We start from the raw sequence: 14120 nt of genomic DNA on the forward strand, positions 1-14120 counted from the left end.
ACACACACACACACACACACACACACATGTATAGAAATCTGCACACAAACACTCCTAAATTATTTATTTATGTCCAAACAGTCGGCAAAACATCAAGTTTAAAGATCACAGCAGGGGGTGTCTACAAAACTCTGCAGCTCCGCACGGACCAGTGACACATGTCGATATCAGCTCGATGCACCTTACAGCAACACACCACAACGACACCGCCACAGGACTTTGACAATCAGGCCTGCCCCAATTCTATGCAATGGCCAATAATAATTGATCACAAACAATGTGTTTCTCGACGTTCAGGCCTGTGTGTCAGCAGACCTGCCCTCTTGATGTTCTAGATCACTTTGTTGGGAAATGTGGTTTGGGTCAATAGGGTTTGAAGCTCATTTAACACCTGTATGCCTCTATCTGTCTGTGTGCCTCCTTTAAAAAGGAAAGGTAACTACTCTAAAGCATTACATCCCTACTTCATAACACTGAGTATCATTTAAAAGCCTGTCTGTTCACCTCACTTTTAGTAATGATAATTTAGCTTACATTTTTCAGAGGAACATTTTGGGAATATACCAGCTCAGAAGTTGGCATAAAAGGTATTTTAAAAAGTGCCTTTTTTGCCTATTCCGTCCAATAAAACCCCCTGCACTTTCAGATGTTGATAATTAAAGAAAATACACTGAAACTAGTAAAAACGTTAGCCATGAACCCATCTTTTTTATTCCAAATTTGAGGATAGATTTTTTTGTATTTACACAAAAAAGATGGGTTCACACAAAGTGAAGTAAGATAGCATTCAAAGTTCTGATGCACAGCAGCAAACTCTGAAGCATGAAGTCAGACTGTGCATGTTTTCTGTTTAGTAAAAGCTCTAATTAAGATCTATTTTTATGAGGTGAAAGGATCAAAACAGAAGAGGGCGAACCATGAAGGCAAATGTCAGACACAGTCAGGCAAAATCAGCTCAAACCAGAGAAGGGGAGTAATAAAATCCACAAAGATGTCCAAATACCATGCTTTAATTATATCAACATACGCTTCTAACATCAAAGTGAGCGCTTCATGTTAAAAAAACAAAAACACAATCATGCCCTTTTACTGTCCTTTTATTCCAGCTCAGACTAATGAAAGACTTGTTAGAAGTAAAAAAAAAACAACTCCTCTTAAAAGTTGAAGCACACCTGCAAACTTTCCCAACAACACAGAACCAGTATTGGGGAAGATTTCATCAAACCTCACAATAGCAAACACAACAAACTGAAATTGGGCTTTTTATTGTACATCTGCACCTAAGCACTCTAACAACAATGGCAAAGAAACATTCATTCATCACATTTTTCAGTTTAAAGTGTAGAAACACAGCACTATCTCAGGGACTCATCTTCTTCTGTAGAATCATAAATATACTCTCTTTATCTTCAATATAATTCGTCAAAGCCAGCTGAGTTTAAGTACATGCTAACAGCATCAGTAATGGCACTGGTTTTCAACCTGTCTTCCCGATGACACCTCAGCTGTGAGCAGCTCAACCAAAGAGTAATTTTCTCTCTGAGATTGTTTCATTTGAATATTATTTAAAGGCCTGAAGAGACAAATTACCCAGTAAAGAAGCCTGAAAAATAAACATGATTCTATGAAGGGGAAATATGTTTTTCTTCTCTCTGTTCCATTAATCATTTTACCACCCTTCAAATTCATTTCACAACCTCTGCGAGCATCCCAACCCTCAGGTTGTGAGCTTTACAGAACTGAAAACACATGCAGTTGTCAAATGGAGACAGATGAAAAGGCCCTGTTTTTTTCCACTGAATCTATTACTGTGAGAGAAAAAAAAAAACAATAACAACCAAAAACAAGTTCCCTAATATCGACATAAGTGGTATTGATCATCATGTGGCCCGGCGGGGACTTTTCAAACACTTTGACTGTAGCGTGGAAGTATGTCTGTTCTGTTTCAGACTAATAGGCCATTGATTGAGTGTGGATGCAACAAACAAATCTCACTAAAATGTATAAACACAACAATCTTTGATTGATTTCCCTTCTCTGCTCAGTCAGACCTTTGATATTTAATGTAGGAACTAGCATCTGACCCCATACCCTCTCATGCATCTATATGCGGAGACTTATTGGTATTTGTATTGTGTTTGTGTTTATAAATGAGAGGTGTGTGACGGTGTATGCATGCCGATGCGTGCAGGAGGACGCATAACAGTGAGTGCCTGCCTGAATGACAGACAGAGGCTGTGACAGTGACTGAGTGGAATGCCTTTAAGCGTGCAGCTTTCAATCTGAAGTCAGTGCTTGGGGGGGAGGATCAGTTCTTCACAGGGCCTCTAGAGGTCCCCCTTGTTCTATGGCAGTGGTCTGATCTGAGGAGCAGTGGGTGGGTGCAGTGTTTAAGGCAGCTATGGCAGTCATTGTGTAACTTCTAACTTCTCTGTCTAAAGGTCATTTATACAAATTTGGCATGCAAATTGATTGCATATGTGTGTGTAAATGAAAATCTTCTATCATGAGACAATATGTCAAGTCTGGACAGTTTGGCCTAACACTGGATCTTGTTCAATGACAACACTGTTAAACATTCAGTGCCTACTTTCTTTCTTTATTCCCAAAATGTATGCACAGCAAATTAAACTGGGGTTAAGGATATGGTCACGGTTAAAAAAACAATATTAATTCAGCCCGTTGGCTCTCCCAGAATGGATTATTTTGTGAATGTAGAATGTGTACAGCTTTGAGGTTGAGTGTCTGGGCTCTGACCTCATCACTCCCCACGAGGAAGCATCAAGCTCACCACAGCGGGGAGGAGGGAGTGATGATAATAACTTTCCCCAGGGGTAACGGTAGAAGAGGACCACACAGGTGGATGCTGAGGCAGAGGTGGTGCTTATGAAATGCTATATGAATATCAGCAGCATGACGGTGGAAACAGCAAATGTCGGTATATGGTACCTCTCAGTGCCTCAGATGGCAACTCAGATGGGTGGTATGTCAGTGCCTCAGATGGCAACTCAGATGGGTGGTATGTCAGTGCCTCAGATGGCAACTCAGATGGGTGGTATGTGCCAACAGCTAATGTCTGTTCGAGGTGAGTCAGATATATGGATTCTATAGTGTACTTCGGTATATGAGCATTCTTTATTGACACAGAATATATATTACCAAGCACAAACCACTGCTTAAAATCAAAGCCAACATGGGACGCCAAAAAGTGTAGTTCCTGAAAAGGCCACTTGAGGCCGGCTCCAACAGTGAGTCTGACCTCATTAAGCCTCATTTAAATATACAGTTATAGTCACTCCAGCTCATTTTTCCATTCATTGTAACACTGTGGATGATTTTTAAAAAAATATAATTTACAGTATTACATTACATTTTTACAGTAACAAAGCTATAAAGGCACTGTGAAGAGTTTTTAACTGATTCTGAAATAGTGTCATTCTTATACTGATGTCTTTTCATGACCTTCACAATGAAATTAGATTATCAGAAACAAAGTAGTTTTTTCTTTACGATGAATTATATTCTCTGTGTTTAGGTTGGATTTTCTTTGTAACAAGCTGAGTCCATATTCAGCACTGTCTCTCTGAAGTGTCTATGTTTAGAACTCCACAGGTAAAGTTTGGTTGTGAGAAGTAAGATAGCAAGAAGAAAGAGTTGTTTCTCTTTAGATCATTTTCTTCTCACATGTTTTGCATTGTGCATATTTATGTTATTTAGATATGTATTGCGCCATGACATGGCAACATTGAGCTGGCTACATCTGATCACCTTTTTTTAAGCTAGCTATCGGTAAAATATCAGAATTTACTAAGTTTTGTCGTTGTGAGGTTTCAGGAAATAAATCTATGAAGCTTCAAATCAATTGATTATGCCATCACTCTGCATCCTACAAAAGTTCTCTGGAACAAAGAAACGTAGCATTAAAAAGAAGATATGTTCTTCATTCATTTTGTTTCTACAACAAATGAACCCTTTGGCAAGATCCACATCTCCGTGAGAGTGGGTGGTGGTGATGCTCAAGGAAAATGTAGTCTTAATCCCAGCAATACAAAGTGGTCACCTGAATTAACACAACATGAAAACTTCCTACTGTGCCTTTAAAGTCATGCATATAAATTGCAGGGTGAGTGAGCTGTTGGTTCTGCTTACTGTTCTGGTGTCACTGAGGATAGTTCCAATTCCCTGACTTGACCTTGTTTTTGTTGTTGATTTCTTTTGGGGATTTATGACATGCTAAAACAGACATATGGCTTGTTATATGAGTTATTGCTCAGACAGCTGACCTGAAAGCTTATACTCCAGTATTTATGTTGAGTGAATGATAAGTAGTATCGTATGTGTTGGCACTTGTAGGCAGATGTCAGTGCCTACACTCACCATACCGTACGCTGGTTTATAGCGGCCACCAGTGCATGGGAGTCATGTTGTTGTAGGCTGGTTTTCCCCATAGAGAAGACTGTGGGCAGCTGTGATAAGAAGATCAGTGATAACTCTTGTCAGCAACCACCATAAAAAGAAAGTCAGACTTTCAAATGCACCTTGTTTAACTAGCCATAGCCATCTAATGCATTAGGATTGGTCATAAAATGTGATGTTATTGCTCTGATAACTTTGTGCTCACCAACCTCTGGTTACTCCCAATTCTTGTCCAAACAGGATCATCTCTGGCTCTCCTAATTCCAACATGTCATATGCCATATTGCAAAACTTTGGGCTTACAAACTTTAGCCTACAGACATAATCTTGGCGATGTGCACTTCTCATTTCCAGTTTATGTGGATGACCTCTGAATGCACTCCCTGAGAGTGAGTGCATTAGGTTTTAAAGAAATGAATAAGTTAAAGCGTTACAGCCATTTTCAACTCGGATTTCTTTTAGTTTTCCTCAATCTAGTGGTGACCACACACACTATGGGGTTGGTGTTTGTGTTTGAGACCCATTAAAGGAGAAATAAACTGACCAGAGGCTCAGTTCAACTTAACAAGCTGAAAGGACAGACAGGGAGAGAGGAGAGAGAGAGACTCTTGGGGGATGGTGAGTGGCAGGGTGATGCAGTTAGATTACAGCGATGAACAGATGAGCGTGTAGGAATCAGCTAGAGAAGGGAAGAGAGAGTGATCGGGGACGTGGTGACAGAAAGATGGAAATGACAGAGAGAGCAGTGCTGAGAGTGGATGCTCGGGACGGTCAGGGTGGAAACGTCTATCTGGTGACATGTGCATTAGAATCTCGTCAGATGTAGAAGGCCATGACACTGAGTGAAGGTGACACGGAGAGAGAGGTGCAGTAGCAGAGTTAACTATCAGTTTCATCTCGCTCTTTTTCTCCCTCTCTCTCTCCCACATAAAGTCCGCCAGTATTACCCATCATTTCGTCTGTATCTGTTTGTTCTTCTCTATTTTTTATTTTCTTCTCTCCCTCTGAGGAAATAATAATTAATTAATCATAATCCAGTCCATTAAGCCAGAGATGTATCCTCCTATTCTCAGTTTGGTCTGCAAAAATATATCCCAAGTGTACTTCTTTTGCTGGGACATTCTGCATGTCATGTCTGGATATTTTAGGATCTTTGTGGGTCAGTTAAAGAGAGATTTCAAGTATATCTCAAGTTTTCTGATGGTATTGCATTTTATGGGTTTTGGATGTAAAGAGAAAGTTGAGTAACTTCTGTTAGGTGGCCATAGTCTCCATAATACCAACTATTATGTGACCTTTCACATTCTGGTACAAGTGTCAACTTTTGGGGTACTGGTTCAGCTCCTGCGTAGTTGTAAACTCTTAGTGAACAAGGATAATTGGTCCACATTTGGTTAAGTTTGTGCACCCAAACTTTATTTTTAGTTTAAAGCTGCAATGAGGAGTTTTTTTCTGCTTATTAATCAGACTTAAATTAATATTGAATGCTTCTTTATGATCTAAAAAAGCAAAACAAGACCACCAGCAACTAGAATAATTGCTCCTGTATAGTTATCTGTAATCTAAAATCCCTGGTGGATGTAGGTGTCTGCAGAGTTAAAAACTGTATGCTACTCAAACAGCTTATTTTAGATGTTTCATGGCAGAGATTTGTGATAAGTGATACATTTCAAGTTTAAATATTGCAGGTGGAGAATTTTGGGAGATTAAAGGCTGATTTATACCTCAGCGTCTCCCCTACACAGCAGGGGCTGACGCGGACATGAGCACCACATACTTCTGCGTTGATGTGTCCGTGTCGCGCAGCAATTCTCCGCCGAAACGCTTGAGGGCAGTGCGGTCTTTCTGATAGCCGGTCGCCTGCTTCCGGCCCCGCCACGATCTCTGTTTACTTTTCCACAGCAATTCAGAGCGTGTTATGTTAATCTACAGCTGATACATGTTGCTGATTATCATACAGACATGATTACATGAAGAATAGAGAGGAGGAGATGAAATACACGGCTGATGTGTGGCCGATGTCCAGGATCCCGGAAGTGCTGTAAATGCGGGAAATACAATGCTGCCAAGCGGACCAATAACAGGGCTTGTGGTCCGCGTCGGCTCTACGGGTAGTTACATTTTGGAGGAGGTGCACGTCAGCTACGTGCGTATGCCTCGGCGTAGGTACGGGAGCTACGCGGACCTCCGGCGTAGGGTACGCAGGATTATAAATCAGCCTTTAGAGACTTACACGTTTCAGCAAAGAGATAAGAGGTACCACTTTGTCAACAGGGGGCACCATAATCAACACAAACAGAAATTTCCCCATAGGAAAGACAGCTGACGTTTTATGTTTCATTTGCATTATGTAAGTCTTGTCTTACGTGATATGCATCAAAGGGTTAAGTTCTGTGTTTGTTTGACCTGTCACTCCACCCTGACCCCTCCACACAGCCCTTTAGAACCTTTGCATTGATAATGTCTCTACACATTATAAGTCAGTGAAAACAACATCATTTGACATGCATAAAGCAAAAAGACCTGAGGTATTGGACTGTTGGAAAAACCCTCAACATAAACGTATCCTCCTTTATGTATGTGTAGACTTAACTCCCTGTGTCTAATGGAGGCACGTCAACCTTTCTTTGACAGATGTGCGCAACCAATGAAGAATGTAATCTGTTATTTGACTCAGAGAATAATTATAGATGCAACATCTATGTTACAATTCTCTGAAAATGTATTGATTCCATCTCAAGTTACCATAAATGTATTTTATTGACTTGGGAATATTATGCTAATTATGATTTTTACAAACTTATGCCTGCATCATTTAAACATTCTTCACACAGTTCTTTTAAAAAGCAATCCTGTCCCTCGAGGCGTGTTGTAGCACAGTTATGCATCTTAAACAAATCAGCGCTGATTTATTTGTCTGTTTGGTGCTGATTGAATCTGTCCATATACATATTTTGTTTTGTCTTGTTTTGTTGGTTTCACAGCCAGATGGGCAGAAAAAAAAGTGTTATCTTAAGATACAGAAGCCTTAAATTCATTTCAACTTACAAAGCAATTATGAACTTTGAATTCCTCTTTCACCAAAGCAAAGGAAAATCAAAAACAAAGAAAAATAAATCTGGCTGCTGAAGAGGCAGAGTCAGTGGACACCAGAGCTGAAGTGGCCGAATGAGGGCTGTCACACTGCTGAGCAGCCTTCAGTGGACTGTATGAGGAAACGTCTGTTTGTGTATGTGTGTCTCAAGTGTTATTTACAGGATGCAGAAGGCTGCAGCACAGACACAACAGCAGATGCCTGGGCAGCCTGGCTTGGCCTCTTTGCTCGCCCACAAAGAAGCACCATATTGACTGTCCAAATTCAACACGACAATAGTCATTAGGATGGAATTAGAAAATGCAATTCAGAAGGGACATCTTTATTTGCAGTGGGTCTTGCGTATGTGTGAATGTGTCAGACAAAGGCAAATAGAAAGAGGGAGAAGATGCACACTTTGTAAAAAAAATAGATGAACTATAAATCCCTACTTCTAAGCGCTGTGACACACACAAAACATGAGGGTCATTTAGAGCTCATAGAAAATTAAGACACACAGAAAGAGAGATAAATACTCGGCAGAAGTGAGTTTGTTGTGAAAGGATTGCATTCATTTCTTTTCCTCTCATTTCCCTTATTCCCTCCGCCACAGCTGGAGAAGCAAATGTCAGAGAGGTGTTAATTGCTGCCGCCTCGTCTCTCAAGCCCTGATGCACTAAAAGCACCGGAGCATGTCAATATGTAATGTGGCAGTGTGTGTATGCAAGCAAAAACAGTGTGATTTAGCAGCATAATAATACTAAATAAGAAGCATTATACGTGATCAAGTCCTATTAAAAAACATAGTACATCTCTCTTATGTTCGTCTCCTCTCTTCTCGTTTGAACTCCTTCCCTCCCCAGCTTCCTCGTCTCTTCTCTCCTTCACTTTGCACTCTCCGTCTCTCACTCTCTGTCTTTTTTTACATCGACAAACAGCTCTCCTTCCATCTGACCCTGTCTAACATCAGCATAACACTGTTAGGTGATTACTCGCAGAGGGAGCGAAATGTAACCGGCTACAGAATATCATGCAGCACCGCCTGATTAACAATCTGTCTGAGACATGTTGTGCGGGCGGCTGCTCCCCTCCAGCGGTTCTGGCTGCTGCCTCAGAGGACAGGGAAGGGACAATGACTGAGGTCCAAGAGCACTAATGGAATAACGCAGTCACTTGTGTGTCTATGTGTGTGTGTGGAGATAGAGAGTGGGAAGGGCACATCACTCATTGTTGAGCCTCGGGACTGACAGTGAATGAGGAAGAGGCTGGAAAATTCAAGTCAATAAACGAGACACTGAAACAGATAAATACACTATTTTTTCAGTTTCATCTTTTTTTTTTCTCTCACGCTTTTTTTTCCGTCTGTGCTTTACAACAAACTCAATTTCTCTTGAACTATTTTTTGATCTTATTCAACCTCCTTCATTGTTTACCTTCATGTGCAGACATGATAGGAGCTGATGAATTGGGCCTGCTGTGCCTCAGTTGCACCTGAGCTAACAGGCTGTTAGAGAAGGTGTTACATGATCTTCTTCTCAAGAACAAAGAACTCTCCGACGGTTCATGACTTTTAGAGAGGGAAGAGTAAAAAAAAATAAATGTGTAATAAGGGAATTGTGAGCTTTAACTGTGCATGAGAGTTCAGGAGAGGAAGAAAAACACAGAATGGACAGAAAGCAGACAAGTAATGCATCTGCATCTGTACATATACACCCCCACAGGTCAGGGAGATAATGACTGATAGAGAGGTGCAGACAAAGAGGAAGAAAAAAGCGCCAAATGGGATGTATATTTCTTCTCCTCAATTAAGCGGTTTATCCATGGTTACTAGATCCTGAAGCTCTCAGTCTGCAGGGGTGTTTCTTCAGCAACATGTCCTGATGATCCATTTCTCTGTTGAAGTACTATTTTCATGTTAACGCGCCTTGTTCTGTTTTCTCAGGGTCTGTGTTGTTTTTGTTTTCCCGGCACTTAGACAGGGGGAACTTTGCCCCCTCCGGAACTGTTCCAATTCTATGTTCCCAGTTTGCTTATCAGTGCGTGTGTGTGGATGTCTGTGAAAGAGAGGAGAGACAGAGGAGAGACAGAGAGCCATACATTTCCAAATGGATGGATGACACCAGAGACAGTGTGAAGGAGGACAACAAAGAAACAGCAGCAATAAGTCTTCGAAGTAAGGCTGAGAATCCATACAACAGCAAGTTAATGGCCAACAATTGACAATGAAGAAAAATGTGAGTGCCATCTCTAACATAGGCCCCCTTTTGACTCAAATAGGTAAAGATTGTCCAAACAAAGATAGAAAATAACAAAATAAAACAAGAAAAAAGAAAAAAGTTGTGCAATCATACAACTTAAATAATGTCGTGCCCACTGTGTGATGGCAACGATCCTCATCTTTGACCTTCATTGTATTTCTTGTTCACACACCACTCATTTGTGCATTGATCTACAGTGCTGCTGTCAGACAGAAACCCTGTATCTCCACATTTCATTATTCATGTATTTTTCCAAATATTGATGTTTGTGGTCACCCTTAGTGCCTTTGAGAGGGTATTACAACATTTTTCCCAATGAAAAGCATTAAAAAATGCTTGTGACTGAATCCGGTTCAGTGTTTAACAATCTGAAAAACCTATATACATACATATATATATATATATATATATATATATATATATATATATATATATATATATATATGTATATCTTTTATTTATTTATTTCTTTTTCTTCCCTGAATAGCTGTGGTTTTGGATATATATAAGGTTTCAGCCCGACAGCAGTGAAACTAGACCTCTTATTTATATCGCTTAACCTGCACAAACATGTGTCTCCACTCATTTGTTACTCTGAAGGGATAGGTCAGATTTTTAGAAGTGGACTTTGAGGTACTTTTCAGTTGTTAGTGTATTACCCACAGGGGATCTCAGTTAACTCAGCCTCATTACTGACAAACCAACCAGTGAAGCTAGGCTATCAACTGCTAGAGGTGGGGTCAAATTTACCATGTAATTACCAGTAAGCTAATTACACCGCTAGAGAACAAATCAGTTGTTTTTGTTAGCTGACTTGGAATGAGACAAGAAATAAAACCAAACTAAGAAACTGAAAAATTGCAACTAAGTTATGATGGCGATGATGCGTGCCAATTCAAGGGGGCACCTTTATTAATTAGAGTCTATAGCGGAAGGACAAGACTAGAATAACAAATAAGAGGGGATAAACTAATGTGCTATTTGAGGAGCAGGAGACAACCCAAGTTAACAGTGCAGACAAGTCAACTTTCAGCGCAAGCTCACAAATTCAGAGAGCTACTGTTGTCACAAGTTAGATTTGGTAACGATAGTACGACAGGACCTCTATGAATCAAAGTGTAAATATAAATATAGTGTATTTTTACAACGACTTTGATGTTTAGGTCAGAATTTCTTGAAACTTCCTACATTTTGTGATAAATTTGACCTCGTCTGCAGTTGATCATCAAGTTTTCGTGTCAGATCTCTGCCCGGTTTCTTTACAGTGAGGTCAAGGTGACCAGGATACCCATTTATTATTGACAAGTACCTCATTCAACCATACTCCAAAATAAAAAAAAAGTATCCCTTTGAGAGATTGTTCACTTTTCTGTCAAAATACCCCACACACTACCTGTTAGGAAGTATACTCTTGATTACATTTCTATGTTGATCAATAGCCGCAGACTGCACCACTGCATTAAAGTTCCATTCTCCAAACACTCCTCTGCACACATAATCAGGCTCCCAAAGCATCCTCAGATGTGGGTCAAACTGAGGCCTTTTTTGCATGTAACAACATAAACTGGCTAGTTGCTGTTTTGTTGCAGGAAACTGAAATCCTTGTAGGATTTTTTATTTCACTGTAGTGGTTTCAAAGGAGTTCTTTGGTTGCATAACAAACGAAACAGATTTAAAAAGAAAAAAAGGCTACAATCTGTAGTGATGTTGCCAGATTTAGCCTCAGTCTGGAACATGTCTGCTGTCAGAAACACATGTCTTGTTCCTGGAAAAACATCATTTATCGACAGAGGCAAAAGTTTAAGAGAGAAATCTGAAGATACAGACAGAGATACGGGCACACAGTTAGTCATGGTGGTTATGTAAAACCACAACATGATGTTACGATGAACACAAAAGTAGTGATGTAACAGTGGAGAGGCAGATAAGAAAGGGATGATCACTAATGGAACTGACTATAAACTGAAGTCATTGTGATAAAAGTTGCAATTGCAATGATCAGTGAAGGAGGAAGTCAACAGAAACTTTACCTTCTTTTAGTTCAACCCTGTGAAGATGCTATATTGTAAATATACAGTGTGCAAAAAGTCTTATCTGCTTGGTTAAAGAAATTGAATTTTTTTTTCAAATCATAAAGGTATACTTCAACCTTTATTTTCAAAGAAAATCAGAAGTTTGAAAATGCTTTCACTGCACATATGAAACTGGGAAACTGACACTTTCAGAAGACTTCATAAAGGCCCATTTTCTTTTTAAAGGTACACCTGAAAGCACAGACACACAGCTATCAAACCTCAAGTTGAAAAGTCACGACTTACATCCAGCTTGAAATGGCATCGCAAAAGGGATCTCTTCTGAGGGTCCATTTAACTGTAATAGAAGATTCCTCAAACAGCTCTTGACCAAGACAACTTTGAACAAACATCCTCCAGGGCCGCGCTACTAGACATTTTTGGGAAGGACACATCATGAAATACCTTCACAATCTCAGCTGCCGACCAAGGAGAAACAGGACTTCAGTGATGCCTGCTGCCCATTTCTGTCAAGCTGACCAATGTTGTCACCAGCCGGGGACTGAATGAGCAGAGAGTGAAGCACCCTGTTAGCTTTTAGAGCATAGTTTGAGTTCTTTTAATGAGTGTCATTTGCCACTCTTTATTTTTTAACAGGCAAACCACAGCCGGGTTATAAACTCAGCTAATGTCCGTAGATTCATTAAATGCATGAAAAAAGTACAGTATGTCTACAGTAGTGGAAAGGGTGCAAATAAGAACAAAGTAACACTGATGTTTTTTTCCATTGATGCACACAGATGCACATGTGTACACCACATGGTGCTTTTTTAAAACTCCCATCTGTTCTTTTTTCAATCAACCAAAGTGTAATCAGTTGCCCCAACTCTGACATCTCACTAAGGTGTAATTGATTAGTCCACCCACAACCTTCCCAGGAATCCAATTGTCACCAGGAAACCTGTAATGGCCCCGTCATGTTAGTCTAACGAAGTGTTTGAGTGGGTGTGTGTATTCCCCTGTTTGTGTTCCTGCAGGTGTTTACATAGTTAAGTTGCACATGTTTACGTATGTGTGTGACAGCATGTGTCGGTAGCCTGTTCATTGCCTTCGCTGACCCCGAGGGTGAAGTGGATCTAAATGGGGAAGTGCTGCTGAGTTGAAAGATCGATTGCTTCTCTCTTGACACACGGGCTTAGTCTCTGCTTTTGTTTGTGTGGTGTGAAGTGTGTGGTTGTGTTTGTGTTTGTGTTTGCATGCTTTCAGGGTCAGACCTCCCATTAAGAAACCAACTCAATCACTTGGCATGGCAAAATAACTGCAGAAGCCTTTTTTAATAAAAAAAAAAGAAAAACCCCCACATGCTATATATTTCATTCCGTTCTGTTTCTCACCAGGCTGACTTTCACATGTTATAAAGATTTGATGACTTATCAGATTGGCCTTAAAAAACATTTATAATTTATGTAATTTATTTATGCATTTGAGACTGATAAGGACAGTTCTATTTTGGCCAGAATCTCACATACTCCAATGATTGTTGATTGTGAAGGGGGAAAAAAAAACCCACACACGATTGCTTACTTGTTAGTTCCCCATCAGCAACTTGTTTTCTGTCATTATATCAATCAAAAATAAAACAAACTTTCATTTGGAATACTGAGTGGGGAATTCTCTAAGGGTGAATTGTTGTCAAACCAAGTATTGTGCAGCATTTGCCCCAGCTATCTGCTCTGTCTCAAGGTGTAATTCACAAAGCCTTTTGAACTAGTGATATTGATCTGTTACAAGACTCACAAAGTTTTGCAGCTTTGTGTTATTTGCTCTTGTTTTGCATCTGATTTTGGAGATGAGCTGTCGGCATCTCCACCTTTTACTATATAGAGTTACACTGTGTGATGTCATCCTTACAGCACTCAATTCTCTCCACATAGAGATTATTGTTGAGTTGATCAATGTCTTATGTGACACTAATTTCCCAGTTTCTATCTAGTTTATTGAGGCTAGCTGGCAAAAATCTGCTCAAAATAAATACATAAATAAATAAGAAAATAAATAAATAAATAAATACTCCATCATGTGTAATTACACAGTCATTTTGTGTGGGTGTTTAGCCCCTTATAGTCCCAATCTGATGTATCTCCTTATCATTATAAAACTGTAATGTCAGAGTAATAATAATTGACTAAATGTACAGGTTAATTATTTTTAGGTCACTGTTAGGGGCCAAGCAGTAAAGCACAAGACACAGGTGTAAGTTTTAAAGAGAAGTGGATTTTTATTTCACCCAAAAGTTAGGCAAACCAAAATTGTAAGAACTAGGCCTATAAAAGAGGTCAACTTAACATAACTCAATTTAAC

The sequence above is a fragment of the Notolabrus celidotus genome, chromosome 14, assembly GCF_009762535.1.
Source record: "Notolabrus celidotus isolate fNotCel1 chromosome 14, fNotCel1.pri, whole genome shotgun sequence".
NCBI classification, from domain to species: domain Eukaryota; kingdom Metazoa; phylum Chordata; class Actinopteri; order Labriformes; family Labridae; genus Notolabrus; species Notolabrus celidotus.